Raw genomic sequence first — 24,505 nt, 5'->3', positions numbered from 1 at the left:
GGTGAGGCCATGGAGGGATTTGATAACAAGGATGGAAATTTTAAAATCGAGGCGTTCCCGCACCGGGAGCCAACGTAGGTCAGCGAGCACAGAGGTGATGGGTGAGTGGGACTTGGTGCAAGTTAGGATGCAGGCAGCAGAGTTTTGGATGAGCTCAAGTTTATGGAGGGTGGAAGATGGAAGGCTGGCCAGGAGAGCATTGGAATAGTCAAGTCTAGAGGTAACAAAGGCATGGATGAAGATTTCAGCAGCAGATGAGCTGAGACGGGCGATGTTACGGAGGTGGAAGTAGGCGGTCTTGGTGACGGAGGGGATATGTGGTTGGAAGCTCATCTCAGGGTCAAATAGAACGTCAAGGTTGCGAACGGCCTGGTTCAGCCTCAAACAGTGGCCGGCGAGAGGGATGGATTCAGTGGCTAGGGAATGGAATTTGTGTTCCTAATATATAGTTGGAGGAAATTTTTGTTCATCCAGTACTGGATGTCAGACAAGCAGTGTGACAAATCAGAGACAGTGGTGGGGTTGAGGGAGGTGGGCTATGTGGAACATTCTTTGCTCAACCACCCTTTGTTCCACATATCCCACGAAAAGGCAGGCATAGCTAAGACCCATATGGGTTCCCAGAGAGACACCTTTTATTTGGAGGAAGTGAGTGGAGTCAAAGGAAAAGGTGTTCAACATAAGAACAAGTTCAGCCAGGCAGAGGAGGTGGTGGTGGTTGGGACCGTTCAAGGAAGAAGTGGAAGGCCCGCAGGCCTTCCTGATTGGGGATGGAAGTGTAGAGGGACTGGACGTCCATGGTGAAAATCGACTGTTAGGGCTGAGAAACTGGAAACTGTTAAAGTGGTAGAGGGAGTCGGAAGAGTCGCGGATGTAGGTCAGAAGAGATTGGACAAGGGGAGAAAAAATAGAGTCGAGGTGGGAAGAAATAAGTTCCATGGGGCAAGAACAGGCTGAAATGGTGGGTCTGCCAGGGCAGTCCTGTTTGTGGATCTTGGGAAGAGAGGTAGAGGCGGGCTGCGCAGGGTTGGGGGACTATGGGGTTGGTGGCCGTGGGAGGGAAGATTTCCAGAGGAGATGAGGTCAGTGACAGTCTGGGGAACGATGGCTTGATGTTCGGTGATGGGGTCATGGTCCAGGGAGATGTAGGAGGAGGTGTTGGAGAGTTGCCGCACAGCCTCCACTAGGCAAAGGCCTGTTTGCCAAAGAGCAACAGCTCCGCCCTTGTCAGTAGGCTTAAAGACAAAGTCAGGGTTTGACCTGAGAGAATGGAGTCCTGCAAGTTCAGAGGGAGGTAGTTAGAGCGAGTGAGGGGAGTAGAAAAATTGAGACGATCGATGTCACGCCGGCAGTTCCCAATGAAAAGAACAAGAGAGGATACGAGGCCAAAGGGAGGGGTCCAGGTGGAATGAGAATACTCAAGACGAGAGAAAGGGTCTGCTGTGCGGGGAAAGACTCCTGGCCAAAGAAGTGGGCGCGGAGGCAAAGATGACAGAAGAAGAGCTCAGCATCGTGTTGAGCTCAAAATTCATTGAGGTGGGGGTGTAACGGGATGAAGTTGAGGCCTTTGTTGAGGACTGATCGTTCAGGGTCAGAGAGGGGAAGGTCAGACGGGATAGTGAAAAGATGATAAAGGGTGAGATTGGAAGGAGGAATGGGGTCAGAGGACAGTGAAGGGGAGGAAGGATCAGGAGGGGTGTTGGTATCTAAGAGTTGTTGAAGCTTGCGGTCCTTGATATCTGAAAGGAAGAAAAAAAGTTTTTTGTTAAAGCGCCGGGTGAGGCGAAGGATGAAATGGAACTGGGGATCAGGACAGCTCTGAAATAGAGTGAGTCGGTGCTGCTGAAGAGAGAGGTCGAGAGTGTGCATGTAGTGGCACATGTCGTTGAGCGGGATCTCAGGAAGCAGCGAGAGCAGTGGTTCGAGGAACGCTGAATATCATGGAGATATCTGTAATCATGGGTGGATCCGAAACATGAAGGATGAAATTTAAATTGGAATCCACATGGAATAAGTTGGAGCTGGAGACAGTTGCTGAGGAAACAGATGTGGACGTGCAAGCGAGTTTTAGTAGACGCCTGATCAAACACGAGAAGACTGCCCTCCACCCTATCACAGACCTACCATGTTGTTCATTCCTCCCCTCCCCCCAAACCTTTTTCAAGGGCTTTGTACTTGCTTAAAAACGGTCACATCTTTATTTCTTCCAGTTCTGACGAAAGGTCATCGACTTGAAACGCTACCTCTATTTCTCTCTCCACAGATGCTGCCTGACCTGCTAACTATTTCCAGCATTTTCTGTTTTTATTTCAGATTTCCAGCATTCACAGTATTTTGCTTTTCTTCTATATGACCTGCCACTTCAAACAATTCAAACACATTCATCTGCCTCAAAGTGATATAATCATGTATAATCCCTGGGGAGCAGGTGCTGAACATGCATAATTTGCAGTTACTGGTCGCAAACCATCTGCAAGTTGAGGGAGTGAATGCCTTTCCTATTCATATATGATTCTCATATGGCTCTAGGTTATGAAGAGGCACACATAGTGGGTGCAGTGACTAATGCCTTGCACTTGGGAAGTGCATCGCCTGGCAGAAGACAATCTTCCTTTGCTCCTGCTGCTAGTGGTTTATACTGAGCTCACTGAACCATTGAGGGGGAATTTAAACCCTCCAGGATGGGCATGGGAGGGGGGGTGGGGTGGGGGTTAAATTTTTAAAAGGTAAAACCCAACCCCAACCCGCCGTGAATGCGCCTACTTCTGGTTTAAGCAGGGCGGGTTGGTGGACGGGCGAGTAACCATCTCTCGAGAGGCGGGTCAGTAATTTAAATATGCTAATGAAGCTCAGGAAACCTGACAGCTGAAGGAAGATGAGAAGTGCCGGATCCAGCAGGTGAGTGCTTTTTATAGCACTGTTTGTGGGCCAGAAGGAACAGGAGTGCTTCTCCTCAGCCCCCCAAGCCAACCTGCCACGATCAGCCTTCCTTCCCGCGATCCGACGACACCCCCTCCCCACCGCGATCGGCTGACATCCCCCCACCGACCCCTGCCCCTGCTACAAGTCACCCCTGCCTCCCCCTATAAATATCGGGACCATTATGTCTTCTGCTACTTCTCGGCCTGGGTTGGCTGATAGATGCTGAACCACCCATACTCCTAACATTATGTTGTTGCAGTTTTCATAAACTGCCCTTTCAGTGGTTGCAATTAGACCTGCAGTCATTTTTCTGCTAGAATCACTGCAGTCCATGTGGTGATGGTGCTCCTATGACGGTGTTCGGTAAGGAATTCCAGGATTTTGACCCAGTGATGATGAAGGAATGGCAGTATTGGTCCAAGTCAAGAGGGTGTGTGACTTAAAGGGGAAATTGCAGGTGATGGTAATTCCATGACATTGCTGCAGTTGTCCTTCTATGTGGTAGAGATTGCAGGCCTGGGAGTTGCTGTCAAAGCAAGCGTGACAAGTTACTACAGTGCATGGGGGGTGGAGAGGGTGGATATTGACTTCAGTGGCAGAGGTGCCAATCATGCAGACTGCTTTGTTCTAGATGATAACGAGCTTCTTGAACGCTGTTGCAGCTGCACCCATCCAGGCAAGTGATATTCCATCACACTCCTGACTTGTGCCTTGTAGATGATGGGGAGGATTCGAGAGGTCAGGAGGTGAACCAGCCTCTTGTAGCCACAGTGGTGATATGGCTGGTCCAGTTAAATTCCTGGCCAATGGTGACCCCCGCCAGGATGTTAATGGTGGGGGACTCAGCAATGCTAGTGCCGTTGCAGGTTAGGGGAGTTGGTTGGGCCTTTTCTTGTTGGAGATGGTCATTGTGTGGCACTGATGTTATGTTAATGTTACCTGTCACTTGTCCTGAAGCCAGGACATTGCTGAGGTCCTGTTGGATGCTGAAATGGGCTGCTTTGTTATTGGAGGAGTTGTGAATGCAACTGAACACTTGTTGTAGAGTACCCAGCCTCTATCCTGCTGTTGTAGCCACATTTCTGATATGGTTGGCCCAGTTAATCTTCTGGTCAATGGTGACCACCCATCATGTTATGATGAGGGAATTAAAGATGGGAGTGCTGTAAAAGATCAGGAAGAGGTGGATGGGCTTTTTCTTGTTGGAGATGGTCATTGCGTGGCACTTATGTGGCACAAGTGTTACCTGCCACTTCCAAGCCCGGATGTTGTCCAGGTCCTGCTGTCGGCTGGAATGGGCTGCTTTGTTATTGGAGGAGTTGTGAATGGAGATGAATACTGTGGAATTGTCAGCAAACAGCCCCATTGCTGTCATTAAGACAGAGGAAAGGTAACTGCAGCTGAAAATGGCTGAGTCAAGAAATTTGCCCCGAGGAACTCTGGCTGTGATGCTCTGGTGCCCTGATGATTGGTATCTATCACACTGCTGAAGATTAGGAGAAGACTGCAGGGGCAGTGATTTACTGGGTTAGATTTGTCCAACCTTTTGTTAATGGGACATATCTGGACATTTTTCCACATTGTCAGGTTGATGCCAGTGTCATTGCTGCAGTGGGACAGTTTGCTAGAAGGCTGACTGTACAGGTGTGCATGTCTTGTATGTTATCGGAGCTTATATCATTTGCTATGTCCACTGTACTCAGCTGCTACTTAATTGCATGTGGAGTGAACCAAATTGTTTGGACAATGGCCTTCATAATGGTGGGAATCTTGGAAAGAGGCCAAGTAGGATCATCCATTTGGCACTTTTGACAGAAGATGCTTGCAAACACTTCAGCATTGTCTTCTCAGATTAAGCTGGTAAATATTGTTCCATGTACCAGAAATGGTATTCCGACCAAATGAAGAGATGGTGATTGAGACGTAGGACTGTTGAGTGAAAGATGTACTAGCACATTGAAGTGTGTGATTTGATTCACAAATTCATATTTTAAGCACCCCGCTTCATTTGTGCAATAAAGGCATATTAGACGCATAGAGCAACTTGAATCCCGATTTTAATTCGGAGCAGCAGTCATTCGGGCGGGGGCTGAGGTGAGTGGCAAACCATCCTGAGGCCCGGCAGCATGAGGCCCGTCAGATTTGAACTCCTGGTCCTCATCTACGTAGGCCCCATCGGCCTCTCGCCCAAAATGGGGGAGAAGTGGCAGCTGGCCAGTGGGTAGAAGTGGAATGTCAGGTGGCAGGATGCTGCCGCCGGGGACCCGAGGGAACAGTCCCCGGTATTCAGATAAGAGGCTAGGATGGGGATCCGGGTGGGGGGTAGCTTTGCAATGGGGTGAGGGAAGTCCAGAACGGGGGAGCTGCAAGGTTTTCATGTTAGACCCGAGGAAATAGGCTGCTCCTCTTGACCCCACAAGAAAAGTAAAACAAATTCAAAGGATGTACCTTGTTGGGCCTCTTCTGGCCCCAGCTCCTCATCCCTTGAGGTTGGCCTGGCGAAAAAACCAGAACAGCATCCCAGCGCAGGCCTCTGGTTAAAATAAGACCCCACTGGTTTCCGGTGGGTGTCCCTTTCGCCTGTTTAGAAGAACAGGTTAAAATCGGAACCTCCTCGAAGAGAGAGAAACCTCAGCGATAAGTCCCATGGGTGATTTTAACTGCCCGCGCACCTGATTTTCACTGGGCAGGCAGATTTAAAATGTCCACCCAGCAGAAAATCTCCCTTTTGGTGTACTTCTGATTGTTACCAAGTTAAAACCTTGGTAGAAATGCACAAATATATGCAGGCTGCATTGTAATGAATAGTTGCATTATATGATATTATTACTTGTTTTAATTGACATTGTGAGTTGGGGCTAATGTACAATATATTACATATATTATAGAAACATACATTGACAATTTATCTTTTGGACAGGGTGATTTACAGCATGTATGTTCCCAGCAGAAGCTTGCCACATATATGCCTTTATACCGAGACCGAGGCTTGTCTAACAAAGAAATACAGTAGCATTTCATGTACTTCATTTTGAACTGTATAGACCCAGATGGGGTTTCAGTGGGGAAGCTATGACTGAATGCAGAACACCAGCATCCTCCTAAGAGCAGCCTTACTGCTTTGATACTATGTCTTGCTGAAACTGGGGGTATATTTTTCTGTATGTATGTTAAATAGAAATAGTTGAACCAAACTGTCATTGGCTTCGAATGACAGTTTAGTAAAATAGTTTTTCATTAACTTTACACACAGAGCAAAACATATCAGTAGTTTATGAATGAGAAGAAATCACTTTTACATGATAATAATGAAGGTTTAAAGGAATTTATGAAATCAAACAGCATAATCTAGACTTATACTCAGCGCAGTAAAGATATAGTGCTGCAATTTTGGAGGTGCTGTCTTTTGGCTGAGACTTTAAACCAAGGCCCCATCTGCTTGTTCGGGTGGACGTAAAAGATCCCATAACAACATTTGAAGAGGAGGGAGTTTTCCCAGTGTCCTGGCCAACATTCCTTCCTCAGCCAATACCACCTAAAAAATGATGATCTGATCATTCATTCATTTGCTGTTTGTGCAAATTGTCCGGTTTGTTTGCCTGCATTTCAAAGTAATCTATTGGTTGTAAAGTACTTTGGGAGATCCTGAGGATTTGATAGGACTGTATAAATGCAATTGCTTTCTTTCTTTCTTTCCTTCACCATTGCACATTCTTGGTATTGGTTTACACAACAAAAAAAAGGCCAAAATCTTCTTGAGGCCTTTATTCACAGGTATGTAACACGCAAGTCAAAAATGTATTTACTTAATAGTAGTTAAACATTGCATAGGCTGATTTCTATGTTTCTTTATAAACGATGAAGTTCCATAATAATTTAATTTTTTATGACATTGATAATTTTAAGATTTTTTCAGTAACATGCAGTGCATAACAAATAAGGCACTGGAGCTTGGATGATTGGTCTGAAAGTAAATGATAGATATAATCAGCTTGCCAGAGACATGGTTAAAGCCTAATGATGAATGTGAGTTTCTCATTGTAAGGTTCAAAGGAACAGAAAAAAAAATATTACCCAGGGAGCAGGAGCATTGTCAATAAGAAAGAATCTGACAGTAATCAAAAGAGAATGAACCTTAGAGAAGGGGAATCAATTTAGGAGGAAACTTGTCAAGCCAAGAAAAAGAAGTTAATGACTTGAAATTGTTATAGCCCACCAGAGCAAAAGGAAGAAACTGATATGGAATTATTGAAGCAAATAAAAAGAACATCAGAGAAGGGAGGGTGCTAATTATTTGAAACTTTAATTAGAGACATCATGTGGAATAATGGTCAGGATCTTTCAAAAGAAGGAGGAAAATTCATGGAATTAATACAGAATTACTTGATCCAGTCTGCTTAAATTGGGTACCAGAATAAAGGTACCTGATCCAGTAGTGAGGGCGAGATAATGGAAGATTCAGATATTGCACATTTGAGTCGAATGATTTTGTTTCATGGGCTGGAGCAAATCAAATTAATGTAATGCCTCATAGGAGAATGATTTTAAGACAATAAGAAAATGGAAATCGAGGAAGAAAAACTGGTCAGTAAAACTGGGAGAGAAATAGTAAACTAAAAGAGTACTGTTAGTAATATAGTAAAGTGGATGCTAACAAAATAACACACCATATATAGAAATCAGAGAACAATATTAAACCTAGATCCAAAGGTTAAATAGGAATGCTAAAGCAATTTTTTTTTAAATTGCTAAAACAATTTAAGAAAATGGGGAGAATGAAAGATTGAAAGAAGATGAGAGATACTGAAATAATAATTGGGTAAAAAGAAAATCAGAAAAGCAAATGAAAATAGCCATTAGGTGAAATTAAAATTGTTTGGGTACATTTGTAGCTGACCTAATTTTAAAAAAAACATTATGACAGGAGAAAGCTTCCCCTGTTTGCTATTTGTAGTGAATTCATAAATGCAGTTCTAAAGAACATATTCATAGTTTGGCATCAAATAGGCAACAGAGGAGCCCCCCAACTCACAGTTTATCGCATTTTATTTACATATCAGCTTTGGCTCAATGGTAGCACTCTAGCTCTGAGTCGGAAGGTTGTGAGTTCAAGTCCCAATTTAGAAACCTGTGCATGTAATCCAGGCTGACACGTCAGTGTAGTACTGAGGGTATGCTGCTTGTCAGAGGTGCCGTCCCTCAGATGAGGCCCTGCCTGCCCTCTTAGGTAGATGTAAAAGATCCAACAGCATTATTCAAAGAAGAGCAGAGGAATTCTCCCAGTGTTCTGGACAATATTTATCCTTCAACCAACATTATGAAAAAACAGATTATCTGGTCATGTATCTCATTGCTATTTGTAGGATCTTGCTCTATGTAAATTGGTTGCTGTGTTTCCCTACATTACAACAGTGACCACACTTCAAAAAAGTACTTCATTGGCTGTAAAGCACTTTGGGACATTTTGAGGTTGTGAAAGGTGCTAAATAAATACAAGTCCTTTCCTTTTGACTGGAGATACAATATCGTACAGGATGCCAATATGTGGATGTGACTACTATGCCCAGATCTCACAAACAAATATCAGGTGTGGTTTTTTATTTGTTCCAAAGTAACCTAGTAGGATGATTTAGAATATTACAAGAGGCAGACATTGAAAATAAAGTGATGGTAAAGAGCAGGGAAGAGAAAAAAATGCAGAAATACTATAAGTATTCCAGGAAAGGACAGTATTTCATAATAGTTTAATGTGGGAGTGGCAGCGTGAATCATAAGATAGATTTTTCTCTTCATTGCACCTGGGGATTGCTCCGATCCCTGACACATCAAGGAGGAAATAGATGTGTGGACCCACTGCGTCTGGTCTCCGCCCACAATCCAACTCATTTTTTTCTGTATGCACCTGTGGGGCACCCAAACGGAGGGATGTCCCCAAAAAAGACTAGCCGTGGGGCTTGGGCAAAACCCTCAGCAGACTAAAGGATCTTCAGGGTTTCTGGGAATAGCCTGAAGATCAAAGCGGGCGGAAGGTAAGGTTATTCTTGTCCTCCTGCTTCTTAGGCCTGCAGTTAGGCTCCCAATCCAAGCACAAGAAACTTTGCAAGGTGTAACAGTATGATCCCCTTGTGATCTGAACAGGATATCATAGCCCTGATATTTTGGGGAGAGGGAATGGGTGTGGGTGAGGCCAAAATCATCTGAAGAACCTGGCAAGGAAAGTCCTGCAGATCTTAATGGCAGGGCCTCATTTGCATCTAGTAGTCAGCCGGTGGCTGGCAGGCGGGAGGGCTGGGGGGAGGAGGCTCACAATCGGGAGGGCTGGGGGGAGGAGGCACACGATCGGGAGGGCTGGGGGGAGGAGGCTCACAATCGGGAGGGCTGGGGGGAGGAGGCACACGATCGGGAGGGCTGGGGGAAGGAGACACGCGATCGGGAGGGCTGGGGGGAGGAGACACACGATCGGGAGGGCTGGGGGAAGGAGACACGCGATCGGGAGGGCTGGGGGGAGGAGACACGTGATCGGGAGGGCTGGGGGGAGGAGACACGTGATCGGGAGGGCTGGGGGGAGGAGGCTCACAATCGGGAGGGCTGGGGGGAGGAGACACGCGATCGGGAGGGCTGGGGGAAGGAGACACGTGATCGGGAGGGCTGGGGGGAGGAGACACGTGATCGGGAGGGCTGGGGGGAGGAGGCTCACAATCGGGAGGGCTGGGGGGAGGAGACACGCGATCGGGAGGGCTGGGGGAAGGAGACACGTGATCGGGAGGGCTGGGGGGAGGAGACACGTGATCGGGAGGGCTGGGGGAAGGAGACACGCGATCGGGAGGGCTGGGGGGAGGAGGCTCACAATCGGGAGAGCTCGTGGTGGGGGGAGAGGCCTATGATTTGGAGGGCTAGGGGGAGGAGGCTGGAGATTGGGGCTGGGGGAGGCTGAATGCTTTCTTGAGGGGCCTGGGGTGAACATTCCTGCACCTCCTGACCCACAAGGACTGTTAAAAGAGCCATTTCCTTTGGGGAGACAGCAGCTCTCACCTCGGTTCAACTGCAGGGAATCCTGATCGGGCCTCTCCTTCACTTTCTGTTAAATTTAAGTTGTGGGCCGATGACGTCATCAGGCTGTGACTTTGGTATGATGATTAAGCCCACACCTGCCTTTTGCGGGAGCCTCATCCATGCCATAAATTCTGCACTTTAAAATTTAAAGTGGTGGGATGGGGTCAGGTTGGGGTCGGGTTGCCGATCCTGATATTTTAAACCCACCCTCCCGCCACCCAAACCTCTCCCACTCGTTGGGAGCGGGTTAGAATTGAGGCCCATGTCTTTCGCACATGCCCTCGTGTGCACTTCTTCAATTTTTCCAAAAACTTACTGAGAAGCACTTAGTGACGCGAAGCCATATACAAATTGTTACGCTGCTTTATTTTTGTTTATTTTTTTTTATTCGTTCACGGGATGTGGGTGTCGCTGGCAAGGCCGGCATTTATTGCCCATCCCTAATTGCCCTCGAGAAGGTGGTGGTGAGCCGCCTTCTTGAACCGTTGCAGTCCGTGTGGTGACGGTTCTCCCACAGTGCTGTTAGGAAGGGAGTTCCAGGATTTTGACCCAGCGACAATGAAGGAACGGCGATATATTTCCAAGTCGGGATGGTGTGTGACTTGGAGGGGAACGTGCAGGTGGTGTTGTTCCCATGCGCCTGCTGCTCTTGTCCTTCTAGGTGGTAGAGGTCGCGGGTTTGGGAGGTGCTGTCGAAGAAGCCTTGGCGAGTTGCTGCAGTGCATCCTGTGGATGGTACACACTGCAGCCACAGTGCGCCGGTGGTGAAGGGAGTGAATGCTTAGGGTGGTGGATGGGGTGCCAATCAAGCGGGATGCTTTATCTTGGATGGTGTCGAGCTTCTTGAGTATTGTTGGAGCTGCACTCATCCAGGCAAGTGGAGAGTATTCCATCACACTCCTGACTTGTGCCTTGTAGATGGTGGAAAGGCTTTGGGGAGTCAGGAGGTGAGTCACTCGCCGCAGAATACCCAGCCTCTGACCTGCTCTGGTAGCCACAGTATTTATATGGCTGGTCCAGTTAAGTTTCTGGTCAATGGTGACCCCCAGGATGTTGATGGTGGGGGATTCGGCGATGGTAATGCCGTTGAATGTCAAGGGGAGGTGGTTAGACTCTCTCTTGTTGGAGATGGTCATTGCCTGGCACTTATCTGGCGCGAATGTTACTTGCCACTTATCAGCCCAAGCCTGGATGTTGTCCAGGTCTTGCTGCATGCAGGCTCGGACTGCTTCATTATCCGAGGGGTTGCGAATGGAACTGAACACTGTGCAGTCATCAGCGAACATCCCCATTTCTGACCTTATGATGGAGGGAAGGTCATTGATGAAGCAGCTCAAGATGGTTGGGCCGAGGACACTGCCCTGAGGAACTCCTGCAGCAATGCCCTGGGGCTGAGATAATTGGCCTCCAACAACCACTACCATCTTCCTTTGTGCTAGGTATGAGTCCAGCCACTGGAGAGTTTTCCCCCTGATTCCCATTGACTTCAATTTTACTTGGGCTCCTTGGTACCACACTCGGTCAAATGCTGCCTTGATATCAAGGGCAGTCACTCTCACCTCACCTCTGGAATTCAGCTCTTTTGTCCATGTTTGGACCAAGGCTGTAATGAGGTCTGGAGCCGAGTGGTCCTGGCGGAACCCAAACTGAGCATCGGTGAGCAGGTTATTGGTGAGTAAATGCCGCTTGATAGCACTGTCGATGACACCTTCCATCACTTTGCTGATGATCGAGAGTAGACTGATGGGGCGGTAATTGGCCGGATTGGATTTGTCCTGCTTTTTGTGGACAGGACATACCTGGGCAATTTTCCACATTGTCGGGTAGATGCCAGTGTTGTAGCTGTACTGGAACAGCTTTGCTAGAGGCGCAGCTAGTTCTGGAGCACAAGTCTTCAGCACTACAGCTGGGATGTTGTCGGGGCCCATAGCCTTTGCTGTATCCAGTGCACTCAGCCGTTTCTTGATATCACGTGGAGTGAATCGAATTGGCCGAAGACTGGCTTCTGTGATGGTGGGGATATCAGGAGGAGGCCGAGATGGATCATCCACTCGGCACTTCTGTCTGAAGATGGTTGCAAACGCTTCAGCCTTGTCTTTTGCACTCACCTGCTGGACTCCGCCATCATTGAGAATGGGGATGTTTGCAGAGCCTCCTCCTCCCGTTAGTTGTTTAATTGTTCACCACCATTCACGACTGGATGTGGCAGGACTGCAGAGCTTTGAACTGATCCATTGGTTGTGGAATCGCTTAGCTCTGTCTATAGCATGTTGCTTCCGCTGTTTAGCATGCATGTAGTCCTGAGTTGTAGCTTCACCAGGTTGGCACCTCATTTTTAGGTACGCCTGGTGCTGCTCCTGGCATGCTCTTCTACACTCCTCATTGAACCAGGGTTGATCCCCTGGCTTGTTGGTAATGGTAGAGTGAGGAATATGCCGGGCCATGAGGTTACAGATTGTGCTGGAATACAATTCTGCTGCTGCTGCTGGCCCACAGCACCTCATGGATGCCCAGTTTTGAGCTGCTAGATCTGTTCTGAATCTATCCCATTTAGCACGGTGGTAGTGCCACGCGACACGTTGGATGGTGTCCTCAGTGCGAAGACAGGACTTCATCTCCACGAGGACTGTGCGGTGGTCACTCCTATCAATACTGTCATGGACAGATGCATTTGCGACAGGTAGATTGGTGAGGACGAGGTCAAGTCAGTTTTTCCCTTGTGTTGGTTCGCTCACCACCTGCCGCAGGCCCAGTCTAGCAGCTATGTCCTTCAGGACTCAGCCAGCTCGGTCAGTAGTGGTGCTGCCGAGCCACTCTTGGTGATGGACATTGAAGTCCCCCACCCAGAGTACATTTTGTGCCCTTGCTACCCTCAGTGCTTCCTCCAAGTGGTGCTCAACATCAGCTGAGGGAGGGCAGTAGGTGGTAATCAGCAGGAGGTTGCCTTGCCCATGTTTGACCTGATGCCATGAGATTTCATGGGGTCCAGAGTCAATGTTGAGGACTCCCAGGGCCACTCCCTCCTGACTGTATATCACTGTACCACCACCTCTGGTGGGTCTGTCCTGCCGGTGGGACAGGACATACCCAGGGATGGTGATGGAAGAGTCTGGGACGTTGGCTGACAGATATGATTCTGTGAGTATGGCTATGTCAGGCTGTTGCTTGACTCGTCTGTGGTGGACAGCTCTCCCAATTTTGGCACAAGTCCCCAGATGTTCGTGAGGAGGACCTTGCAGGGTCGACTGGGCTTGGTGTTTTGCCGTTGTCGTGTCCGATGCTGGGTGGTCCGTCCGGTTTTATTCTTATTATGACTTTTCGTAGCAAGATTTTACAACTGAGTGGCTTGCTGGGCCATTTCAGAGGGCAATTAAGAATCAACCACATTGCTGTGGGTCTGGAGTCACATATAGGCCAGACCGGGTAAGGGCGGCAGGCTTCTTTCCCTGAAGGACATTAGTGAACCAGATGGGTTTTTATGACAATCCGGTAGTTTCATGGCCATCATTACTGATACTAGTATTTCAATTCCAGATTTTTATTTAATTAATTGAATTTTTAATTAATTAATTGAATTTAAATTCGCCAGCTGCCATGGCGGGATTTGAACTCATGACTCTGGATTTTTACTTCAGGCCTCTGGATTACTAGCCCAGTAACATAACCACTATGCTACCGTACCCACTACAGACAGCAAGTGAATGTACAGAGAAACAGTCAAAGAAAATTTATATCAAACCTCTCTCAATCTCACTTCTCTTCAAAAAATGGGAAAAAACAATGAACTACATGCCCTGTCTCTTTTTGTGAACTGACTTCCTTGTTTTTGGCATTTCTAGACAATTCTATCCAAAAAAACGGAAGGCCTGTATTTCAGCTTCCAGCTCCAGGCCAAGGACTGTCCTTTGCGATTCTGAATTCAAAACCTGACTGTGCCCCAAAATTTGTCACTCTATCGATCTCAGTCTTGAAAATTTCAATTGGCTCAGCATTCACGACCTTGTGGGCTAACGAGTTCCAGATTTCCACCGCCCTTTGTGTAAAAAAGTGGTTCCTGATTTTACTCCTGACCAAGACCGCCTACTTCCACCTCGCCCGACTCCGCCCCTTTCCTCAGCTCATCTGCTGCTGAAACCCTCATCCATGCTTTTTTTAACTCTAGACTTGACTATTCCAATGCTCTCTGGGCTGGCCTCCCCTCTTCCACCCTCCATAAACTTGAGCTCATCCAAAACTCTGCTGTCTGTATCCTAACTTGCATCAAGTCCGATTCATCCATCACCCCTATGCTCGCTGACCTACATTGGCTCCCAATCCGGGAATGCCTTCGATTTTAAAATTCTCATCCTTTTTATCAAATCCTTCCATGGCCTCTCCCCTCCCTATCTCTGTAACCTCCTCCAGCCCATGCCTCGCCCCTCCCTATCTCTGTAACCTCTTCCAGCACTACCATTTAAACTCAAGGGAATACAAGCCAAGTTTATGTAACCTGTCCTCATAATTTAACCCTTTAAGCCCTGATATCATTTTGGTGAATTTCTTCTGTACCCACTCCAAGGTCAATATATCTTTCCTGAGGTGGTACCAAAACCTAAACGCAATACTCCAGATAGGGTCTGACCAAGGTTCTGTACAACTGAAGCATCACTTCCTCACTTTTGAATTCCAACCTCTTTGAGATAAAGGCCAATATTTCTTTAGCCTTTTTGATTACTTTTTGTACCTGTAAAGGCTTGAAGCTGATTAATTGGGCCTGGAGCAAGAGGAGGGGACTGCTGTGTATTTAGCTTCACTAACCCTTAAGTTGCTGCAAGATGGTAAGTGACTGTTTTGGCTGCTCTTGATATTTTACGGTTTTGCACAAAATACTTTTATTAGGAGGAGGACTGCGACAAAATACAGGAAGACATCAATAAACGTGTAGAATGGTCGTGTAATTGGCAAATGAATTTCAATATAGATAAGTATTTTTTTTATTCATTTATGAGATGTGGGCATCGCTGGCGAGGCCAGCATTTATTGTCCATCTCCAATTGCCCTTGAGAAGGTGGTGGTGAGCCGCCTTCTTCAACCGCTGCAGTCCGTATGGTGAAGGTTCTCCCACAGTGCTGTTAGGTAGCGAGTTCCAGGATTTTGACCCAGCGACAATGAAGGAATGGCGATATATTTCCAAGTCGGGATGGTGTGTGACGTGGAGGGGAACGTGCAGGTGGTGGTGTTCCCATGTGCCTGCTGCCCTTGTCCTTCTAGGTGGTAGAGGTCGTAGGTTTAGGAGGTGCAGTCGAAGAAGCCTTGGCGAGTTGCTGCAGCGCATCTTGTAGATGGTACACACTGCAGCCACAGTGCGCCGGTGGTGAAGGGAGTGAATGTTTAAGGTGGTGGATGGGGTGCCAAACAAGCGGGCTGCTTTGTCCTGGATGGTGTCGAGCTTCTTGAATGTTGTTGGAGCTGCACTCATCCAGGCAAGTGGAGAGTATTCCATCACACATCTGACTTGTGCCTAGTATAGAATCATAGAATGGTTATGGCACAGAAGGAGGCCATTCGGCCCATTGAGCCTGCACCGGCTCTCTGCAAGAGCAATCCAGCTAGTCCCACTCCCCCGCTCTTTCACCATAGCCCTGCAAATTTTTCTCCTTCAGGTACCTATCTAATTCTTTTTTGAAAGCCATAATTGACCTTGCTTCCACCACTCTTTCAGGCAGTGCATCCAGATCCTCACCACTCACTTCTCATGTCGCCTTTGGTTCTTTTGCCAATCTCCTTAAATCTGTGTCCCCTGGTTCACGACCCTTCCGCCAATGGGAACAGTTTTACTTTATTTACTTTGTCTAGACCCTTCATGATTTTGAACATCTCTATCAAATCTCCTCTCAACCTTCTCTGCTGAAAGGAGAATAACCTCAGCTTTTCTAGTCTATCCATGTTACTGAGGTCCCTCATCCCTGGAACCATTCTAGTAAATCTTTTCTGCACCCTCTCTACAGCCTTCACATCCTTCCTAAAGTACGGTGCCCAGAACTGGGCACAATACTCCATTGTGGCCGAACCAATGTTTTATAAATGTTCATCATGACTTCCTTGCTATTGTACTCTATGCCTCTACTTATAAAGCGCAGGATCCCGTATGCTTTCTTAACCGTTTTCTCAACCTGCACTGCCACCTTCAAAGATTTGTGTACATATACCCCCATGTTCCTGCACCCCCTTTAGAGTTGTACACTTTAGTTTATTCTGCCTCTCCTCATTCTTCCTACCAAAATGTATCACCTCACACTTCTCTGCGTTAAATTTCATCTGCCACTCCCATTCCACCAGTCTGTCTATGTCCTCTTGAAGTCTATCACTATCCTTCTCACTGTTTACTACACTTCCAAGTTTTGTGTCATCTGCAAATATTGAAATTGTGCCAAGTACATCCAAGTCCAAGTCACTAATATATATCAAGAAAAGCAGTGGTCCCAGTTCCGATCCCTGGGGAACACTACTTAATACTTTCCTCCAGTCTGAAAAACAACCGTTCACCACTCCCTGTGTTTCCCATTACTTAGCCAATTTTGTATCCATGTTGCCACTGCCCCTTTTACTCCGTGAGCTTCAATTTTATTGAAAAGCCTATTATGTGGCACTTTATCTAATGCCTTTTAGAAGTCAATGTAAACAATATCAGCCGCATTGCCCTCATCAACCCTTTCTGTTACGTCATCAAAAAACTCAATCGAGTTGGTCAATCACGATTTGCCTTTAACAAATCCATGCTGGCTTTCCCTTATTAATCCACACTTGTCCAAATGACTATTAATTTTGTCCCGGATTATTGTTTCTTAAAGCTTCTCCACTGCCGAGGTTAAACTGACTGGCCTGTAGTTGCTGGGTTTAACTTTACACCCTTTTTTGAACAAGGGTGTAACATTTGCAATTCTCCAGTCCTCCGGAACCATCCCTGTGTCTAGGGAGGATTGGAAAATTGTGGCCAGTACTTTCACAATTTTAACCCTTACTTCCCTCAGCAACCTAGGATGCATCCCATCCGGGCCTGGTGACTTATCACTTTTAAGAACAGCCAGCCTTTCTAGTACCTCCTCTTTATCAATTTTTATCCCATACCGTATCTCTACTACCTCCTCTTTTATTGTGGCTTTGGCCATATCTTCTTCCTTGTTAAAGACAGATACAAAGTATTTATTTAGTACCTCAGACATGCCCTCTGCCTCCATGTACAAGGTGGAAAGGCTTTGGGGAGTCAGGAGGTGAGTCACTCACTGCAGAATACCCAGCCTCTGACCTGCTGTTTTAACCACAGTATTTATGTGGCCGGTCTAGTTAAGTTTCTGTCCAATGGTGACCCCCAGGATGTTGATGGTGGGGGATTCAGCAATGGTAATGCTGTTGAATGTCAAGGGGAGGTGGTTAGACTCTCTCTTGTTGGAGATGGTCATTACCTGGCACTTGTCTGGCATGAATGTTACTTGCCACTTATCAGCCCAAGCCTGGATATTGTCCAGATCTTGCTGCATGCAGGCACGGACTGCTTCATTATCTGAGAAGTTGCAAATGGAACTGAACACTGTGCAATCATCAGCAAACATCCCCATTTCTGACCTTATGATGGAGGGAAGGTCATTGATGAAGCAGCTGAAGATGGTTGGGCCGAGGACACTGCCCTGATGAACTCAGGGTGAGGTGGTACATTTTGATAGAACGATTAAGGAGACCACACACTCCTTGAAAAATAAGAGTCTAAATGGGGTAAAGGAGCAGAGGAATCTGGGGGTTCAGATACACAAATCACTAAAAGTAGCGGCACAGATTAATAAGGCCTGAAAAAAAAGCAAACAAGGCACTGGGATTCATTTCTAGAGGGATAGAATTGAAAAGCAGGGGAGTTATGTTAAACTTGTATAGAACCTTGGTTAGACAACATTTGTAATACTGTGAGCAGTTCTGGTCTCTATATTATAAAAAGGATATAGAGGCACTGGAGCAGGTGCAAAAAAGATTTACTAGGATGATACCAGAACTGAGAGGTTATACCTATCAGGAAAGATTGAACAGGCTGGGGCTCTTTTCTCTAGAAAAGAGAAGACTAAGGGGTGACCTGGTAGAGGTCTTCAAGATTATGAAAGGGTTTGATAGGGTAGACGTAGATAAGATGTTTCCACTTGTGGGGGAGACCAGAACTAGGGGCCATAAATATAAGATAGTCCAATAGGGAATTCAGGGGAAACTTCTTTACCCAGAGAGTGGTTAGAATGTGGAACACGCTACCACAAGGAGTAGTTGAGGTGACTAGCATAGATGTATTTAAGGGGAAGCTAGAATAACACATGAAGGAGAACGGAATAGTAGGAATGCTGATGGGGTTAGATGAAGAAGGGTGGGAGGAGGCTCGTGTGGAGCATAAACACCGGCATGGACCTATTGGGCTGAATGGCCTGTTTCTGTGCTGTACATTCGATGTAATTCTCTGTAATATTTGCGACTGATATATTCCCTGCAATTTGTGTGCTTTTATGGTTTTTGAAGTTCCATCCCCGATGCTGTTTTTCTGCTTTTCTAGCAGGATAGGCTGGCAGCAGCATGAAGAGGAAGGCCTTCGCTATTTCTTCCCAAGCTTCTCTTAGGATACTAGGATGTAAAGCATCAGGTCAGTGCTTTGTGTAGCTTAAGTTTCAATTCCTCCCTTAGTAACATTTCTCTTTCAATAATAACATCCACGAATTGTTCGACAGCCACCTCTGCTGGTTCTACTATCCCAACATTCATATTTAGTATCACTGCCATTGCCTCATTCTCCACTACAAGCTTTCCTCCTTCATCTCTTGGTAGCATACCACCTCCTTGATTACCGTCTTACTACTAATATCCTGAAAGACGCCTTTTTATTTTCCTTTATGCCTTTTGCTAATTTTTCATATTCCTTCTTCACCTCTCTGATCTCTCTTTTTGTAGGGTGGCTGTATATTTTTTTAATTTATTACTGGAATATACTTGATTTGTACCATTTCCATCTCCTGTTTAAATATTACCCATTGCTGATCGATGGTTCTGTTTACTTTCACACATATTGTATAGTAAGACTTTCTAGTTGATAAAAGTTGAAGCTGCACTGAAGCAGGAGTGATGTTACTGCCTTTCCCCGTGTTTTTTTTTTATTCATTCATGGGATGTGAGCGTCGCTGACAAGGCCAGCATTTATTGCCCATCCTTAGTTGCCCTTGAGAAGGTGGTGGTGAGCCACCTTCTTGAACCGCTGCAGTCCGTGCGGTGAAGGTTCTCCCACAGTGCTGTTAGGTAGGGAGTTCCAGGATTTTGACCCAGCGACAATGAAGGAACGGCAATATATTTCCAAGTCGGGATGGGGACCTGGAGGGGAACGTGCAAGTGATGTTGTTCCCATGTGCCTGCTGCCCTTGTCCTTCCAGGTGGTAGAGATCGCGGATTTGGGAGGTGCTGTCGAAGAAGCCTTGGTGAGTTGCTGCAGTGCATCCTGTGGATGGTACACACTGCAGCCACTGAGCGCCGGTGGTGAAGGGAGTGAATGTTTAGGTTGGTGGATGGGGTGCCAATCAAGCGGGCTGCTTTGTCCTGGATGGTGTCGAGCTTCTTGAGTGTTGTTGGAGCTGCACTCATCCAGGCAAGTAGAGAGCAATCCATCACACCCCCGACTTGTGCCTTGTCGATGGTGGAAAGGCTTTGGGGAGTCAGGAAGTGAGGCACTCACTGCAGAATACCCAGCCTCTGACCTGCTGTTGTAATCACAGTATTTATGTGGCTGGTCTAGTTAAGTTTCTGTCCAATGGTGACCCCCAGGATGTTGATGGTGGGGGTTTCAGCAATGGTAATGCTGTTGAATGTCAAGGGGAGGTGGTTAGACTCTCTCTTGTTGGAGATGGTCATTGCCTGGCACTTGTCTGGCATGAATGTTACTTGCCACTTATCAGCCCAAGCCTGGATGTTGTCCAGGTCTTGCTGCATGCAGGCACGGACTGCTTCATTATTTGAGGGGTTGCGAATGGAACTGAACACTGTGCAGTCATCAGCGAACATCCCCATTTCTGACCTTATGATGGAGGGAAGGTCATTGATGAAGCAGCTGAAGATGTTTGGGCCTAGGACACTGTCCTGAGGAACTCCTGCAGTAATGTCCTGGGGCTGAAATGATTGGCCTCCAACAACCACTACCATCTTCCTTTGTGCTAGGTATGACTCCAGCCACTTGGGAGTTTTCCCCCTGATTCCCATTGACTTCAATTTTACTAGGGCTCCTTGGTGCCACACTCGGTCAAATGCTGCCTTGATGTCAAGGGCAGTCACTCTCACCTCACCTCTGGAATTCAGCTCTTTTGTCCATGTTTGGACCAAGGCTATAATGAGGTCTGGAGCCGAGTAGTCCTGGCAGAACCCAAACTGAGCATCGGTGAGCAGGTTATTGATGAGTAAGTGCCGCTTGATAGCACTGTTGATGACACTTTCCATCACTTTGCTGATGATTGAGAGTATACTGATGGTGGTTAATTAGCCGGATTGGATTTGTCCTGCTTTTTGTGGACAGGACTAAACTGGGCAATTTTCCACATTGTCGGGTAGATGCCAGTGTTGTAGCTGTACTGGAACAGCTTGGTAGAGGCGCGGCTAGTTCTGGAGCACAATCTTCGGCACTGCAGTCGGGATGTTGTTGGGGCCCATAGCCTTTGCTGTATCCAGTGCACTCAGCCGTTTCTTGATATCACATGGAGTGAATCGAACTGGATGAAGACTGGCTTCTGTGATGGTGGGGATATCGGGAGGAGGCCAAGATGGATCATCCACTCGGCACTTCTGGCTGAAGATGTCTTTTGCGCTCATGTGCTGGACTCTGTCATCATTGAGAATGTGGATGTTCTCAGAGCCTCCTCCTCCCATTAGTTGTTTAATTGTCCATCACCGTTCACGACTGGATGTAGCAGGACTACAGAGCTTTGATCTGATCTGTTGGTTGTGGAATCGCTTAGCTCTGTCTATAGCATGTTGCTTCCGCTGTTTAGCATGCATGTAGTCCTGTGTTGTAGCTTCACCAGGTTGGCACCTCATTTTTAGGTACGCCTGGTGCTGCTCCTGGCATGCTCTTCTGCACTCCTCATTGAACCAGGGTTGATCCCCTGGCTTGTTGGTAATGGTAGAGTGAGGTTACAGATTGTGCTGGAATACAATTCTGCTGCTGCTGCTGGCCCACAGCGCCTCATGGATGCCCAGTTTTGAGCTGCTAGATCTGTTCTTAATCTATCCCATTTAGCACGGTGGTAGTGCCACACAACACGTTGGATGGTGTCCTCAGTGTGAAGACAAGACTTCAACTCCATAAGGTCTGTGCGGTGGTCACTCCTACCAATACTGTCATGGACAGATGCATTTGCGACAGGTAGATTGGTGAGGACGAGGTCAAGTAGGTTTTTCCCTCGTGTTGTTTCCTCCCCACCTTCCGCAGGCCCAGTCTGGCAGCTATGTTCTTCAGGACTCGGCCAGCTCGGTCAATAGTAGTGCTATTGAGCCACTCTTGGTGATGGACATTGAAGTCCCCCACCCAGAGTACATTCTGTGCCCTTGCTACCCTCAGTGCTTCTTTCAAGTGGTGCTCAACATGGAGGAGGACTGATTCATCAGCTGAGGGAGGACGGTAGGTGGTAATCAGCAGGAAGTTTCCTTGCCCATGTTTGACCTGATGCCATGTGATTTCATGGAGTTTTTCTCCTTATTGTTGGTGTATTGTCATCTAACCTTTAATCTATCACTTATTCTAACTGCTTCCCATGTGGAAGATGTAAGCGTTCTTAATATGAATAGATGGGTCTTTTTCGGGGTGGCAGGCGGTGACTAGTGGGGTACCGTCGGGATCAGTGCTTGGGCCCCAGCTATTCACAATATAGCTGGGGCCCAAATTTGGATGAGGGAACCAAATGTAATATTTCCAAGTTTGGATGAGGGAACCAAATGTAATATTTCCAAGTTTGCTGACAACAGAAAAAACTAGGTCGGATTGTGATTTGTGAGGAGGATGCAAAGAGGCTTCAAGGCGATTTAGACAAGTTGAGTGAATCGGTAAATACATGGCAGATGCAGTATAATGTGGATAAATGTGAAGTTATCCACTTGGGAAGGAAAAACAGAAAGGCAGAGTATTATTCAAATAGTGATAGATTAGGAAATGTTGATGTACAAAGGGACCTGGGTGTCCTTGTACACCAGTCACTGAAAGCAAACATGCTGGTGCAGCAAGCAGTTAGGAAGGCAAATGATATGTTGGCCTTCATTGCAAGAGGAATTGAGTACAGGAGCAAGGATGTCTTATTGCAGTTATACAGGGCCTTGGTGAGACCACACCTGGAGTTCTGTGTGCAGTTTTGTTCTCCTTACCTAAGAAAGGATATACTTGCCATAGAGGGAGTGCAGCGAAGGTTCACCAGACTGATTCCTGGGATGGCAGGACTGTCGTATGAAGAGAGATTGGGCCGACTCAGCCTGTATTCACTTGAGTTTAGAAGATTGAGAGGGGATCTCATTGAAACATATAAAATTCTGACAGGGCTAGACAGACTGGATACAGGGAGGATGTTTCCCCTGGCTGGGGGGTCCAGAACAAGGGGTCACAGTCTCAGGTTACGGGATAGGACATTTAGGACTGAGATGAGGAGAAATTTCTTCACTCAGAGGGTGGTGAACCTGTGGAATTCTCTACCACCGAAGGCTGTGGAGGCCAAGTCACTGAATATATTTAAGAAGGACTTAGATAGATTTCTGGACACAAAAGGCATCAAGGGGTATGGGGAGAAAGCAGGAATATGGTATTGAGATAGAGGATCAACCATGATCATATTGAATGGCGGAGCAGGCTCGTAGGGCCGAATGGCCTTACTCCTGCTCCTATTTTCTATGTTTCTATGTTTCTATATTCTGGCTTGTTGCATGGTTTCAGTGACAGCTGGTTGGGTCTCAAGTGGCCGTGTACCTCCTCGTATTGGTTAACAAACTGGCCCAGAACCTGATTCAACCATTACTACTGTGGCTGGCTGGTCCTGACACTTTCTGACACATCTACTACCACTTGTACATGGATGCTAGATAGATCGGTTATGGTGTTGTCTAAGAGACAGCAGCCTTAGATATGCCTACATCAGTCATGTTACGGATGTTGGGCACTCACTCAAACATATCTACTCGTCAGCATCATTGCAGATCTCTAGGCCGCATTCAGGTCTGTGCATCCCCACCTCATGGTTCTCTAAAACTGATCACCCAGCATGTTGAAGCCAGACAAGAGAGCCTCCTGTAGATTGGACCCCAAGATATCTATAGCAGCAGTCTGAGCATTCATCAGAGATACACACACTGTGTTTAGTAACTATGTCACTGAGAGGCACACTGCAGATACCTTGGCGATGCCACATGCTCAGTGGTAGACTACAGTGCAGACAACTGTTAATTTATGAGTGCAGAAGTCCAGTTACTGGATGTCTCTATGCTCCTAGTAAGTCATCGCTAGGGATTTTTCATGGACTCAGGTTACTCTTGCAGATGATCCTTTTCAAACAACAATAAGTGGTCCCTATGAGGACAGACTCCCCAGGTACTGCAACAGAGATGCAAACCATGCTGGCCCTGCAGGCAGCAGGTGATTGCTTCTCCTCACTTGTGAATTGTGACTCACATGGTGCAGGAACCTCAAGTTCACTGTTCACATTCTCCAGGGTGTGTGTAGCTGTGCTGTTGCTTGGCAAAAGTGGTGAGAGTGTTGTAGAGTGCTGTGAGATGTTGGCTGGCTTTGTTACAATGGCTGTGCTGGCTTATGTTCTTTTAGGCCAGCAAAAAAAGAGACGAGGAGTGTACATCAAAATGCTGGTTCAAAAAAAGCTCTTTAAAACAATCATAGAATGATAGAAATTACAGCACAGAAGGAGGCTGTAATTTGCTTATCACAACTTTGCCAGTGCTAGCTGGAGTAATCACCAGCTATTTCCCTGCACTTTCCTCATATCCTATTATATTCATCCTTTTCAAATACTTATCCAATTCCCTTTTACATTATGTTACTGTCACTGACTCAATAGCCACTTGTGGGAAAGAATTCTATGTTCTAATAATCCTCAGTTCAAAAAAAACTTCTTACTTTTTCCTTCACTCTTGTAGTGATAATCCTTGTTATGGGATGCTCATAACATTGGCCTATTTGTTACTGATTTGTCAATCAGTAGAAACAATCTTTCACTATTTATCCTCTCAAAGCCATTCATAATTTTGAAAACCTCTAATAGATCTCTCTTAATCATCTATGTATCAGTGAACCCCCCCCCCAACAATTCTTCAAACCTTTCTCCATAACAATAACCTTTCATTCATGGTATCATTTTAGTGAATCTTTACAGTAACATTCCATGACTCTAATATCCTTCCTATAACAGCATCCCAAAAACTGTGGTCTAACCAATGTCTTGTATAAATTCAACATCACTTCCTTATATTCAATGCTTCTATGTAAAAGCCATACATATCAATC

The 24,505-nt window shown here is 46.5% G+C and overlaps 1 long non-coding RNA gene across 2 annotated transcripts in view; it reads left to right on the top strand.

The window, feature by feature from the left end:
• Window positions 1-8,799: 8,799 nt before the first annotated feature.
• The window catches only part of LOC137322537 (uncharacterized), a 33,780-nt gene continuing 18,074 nt past the window's right edge, over window positions 8,800-24,505 (top strand). Inside the window, exons 1-2 of one of the 2 annotated variants that reach the window (XR_010963162.1) lie at window positions 8,800-8,951; window positions 18,539-18,622. This is a non-coding gene — a long non-coding RNA (uncharacterized lncRNA). Of the gene's footprint in view, window positions 8,952-18,535; window positions 18,623-24,505 lie in introns of both variants that reach the window. The other variant, XR_010963161.1, reaches the window with a different exon arrangement.

The sequence above is a fragment of the Heptranchias perlo genome, chromosome 6, assembly GCF_035084215.1.
Source record: "Heptranchias perlo isolate sHepPer1 chromosome 6, sHepPer1.hap1, whole genome shotgun sequence".
NCBI classification, from domain to species: Eukaryota; Metazoa; Chordata; class Chondrichthyes; order Hexanchiformes; family Hexanchidae; genus Heptranchias; species Heptranchias perlo.
This window is presented reverse-complemented; position numbering and strand designations above follow the sequence as displayed.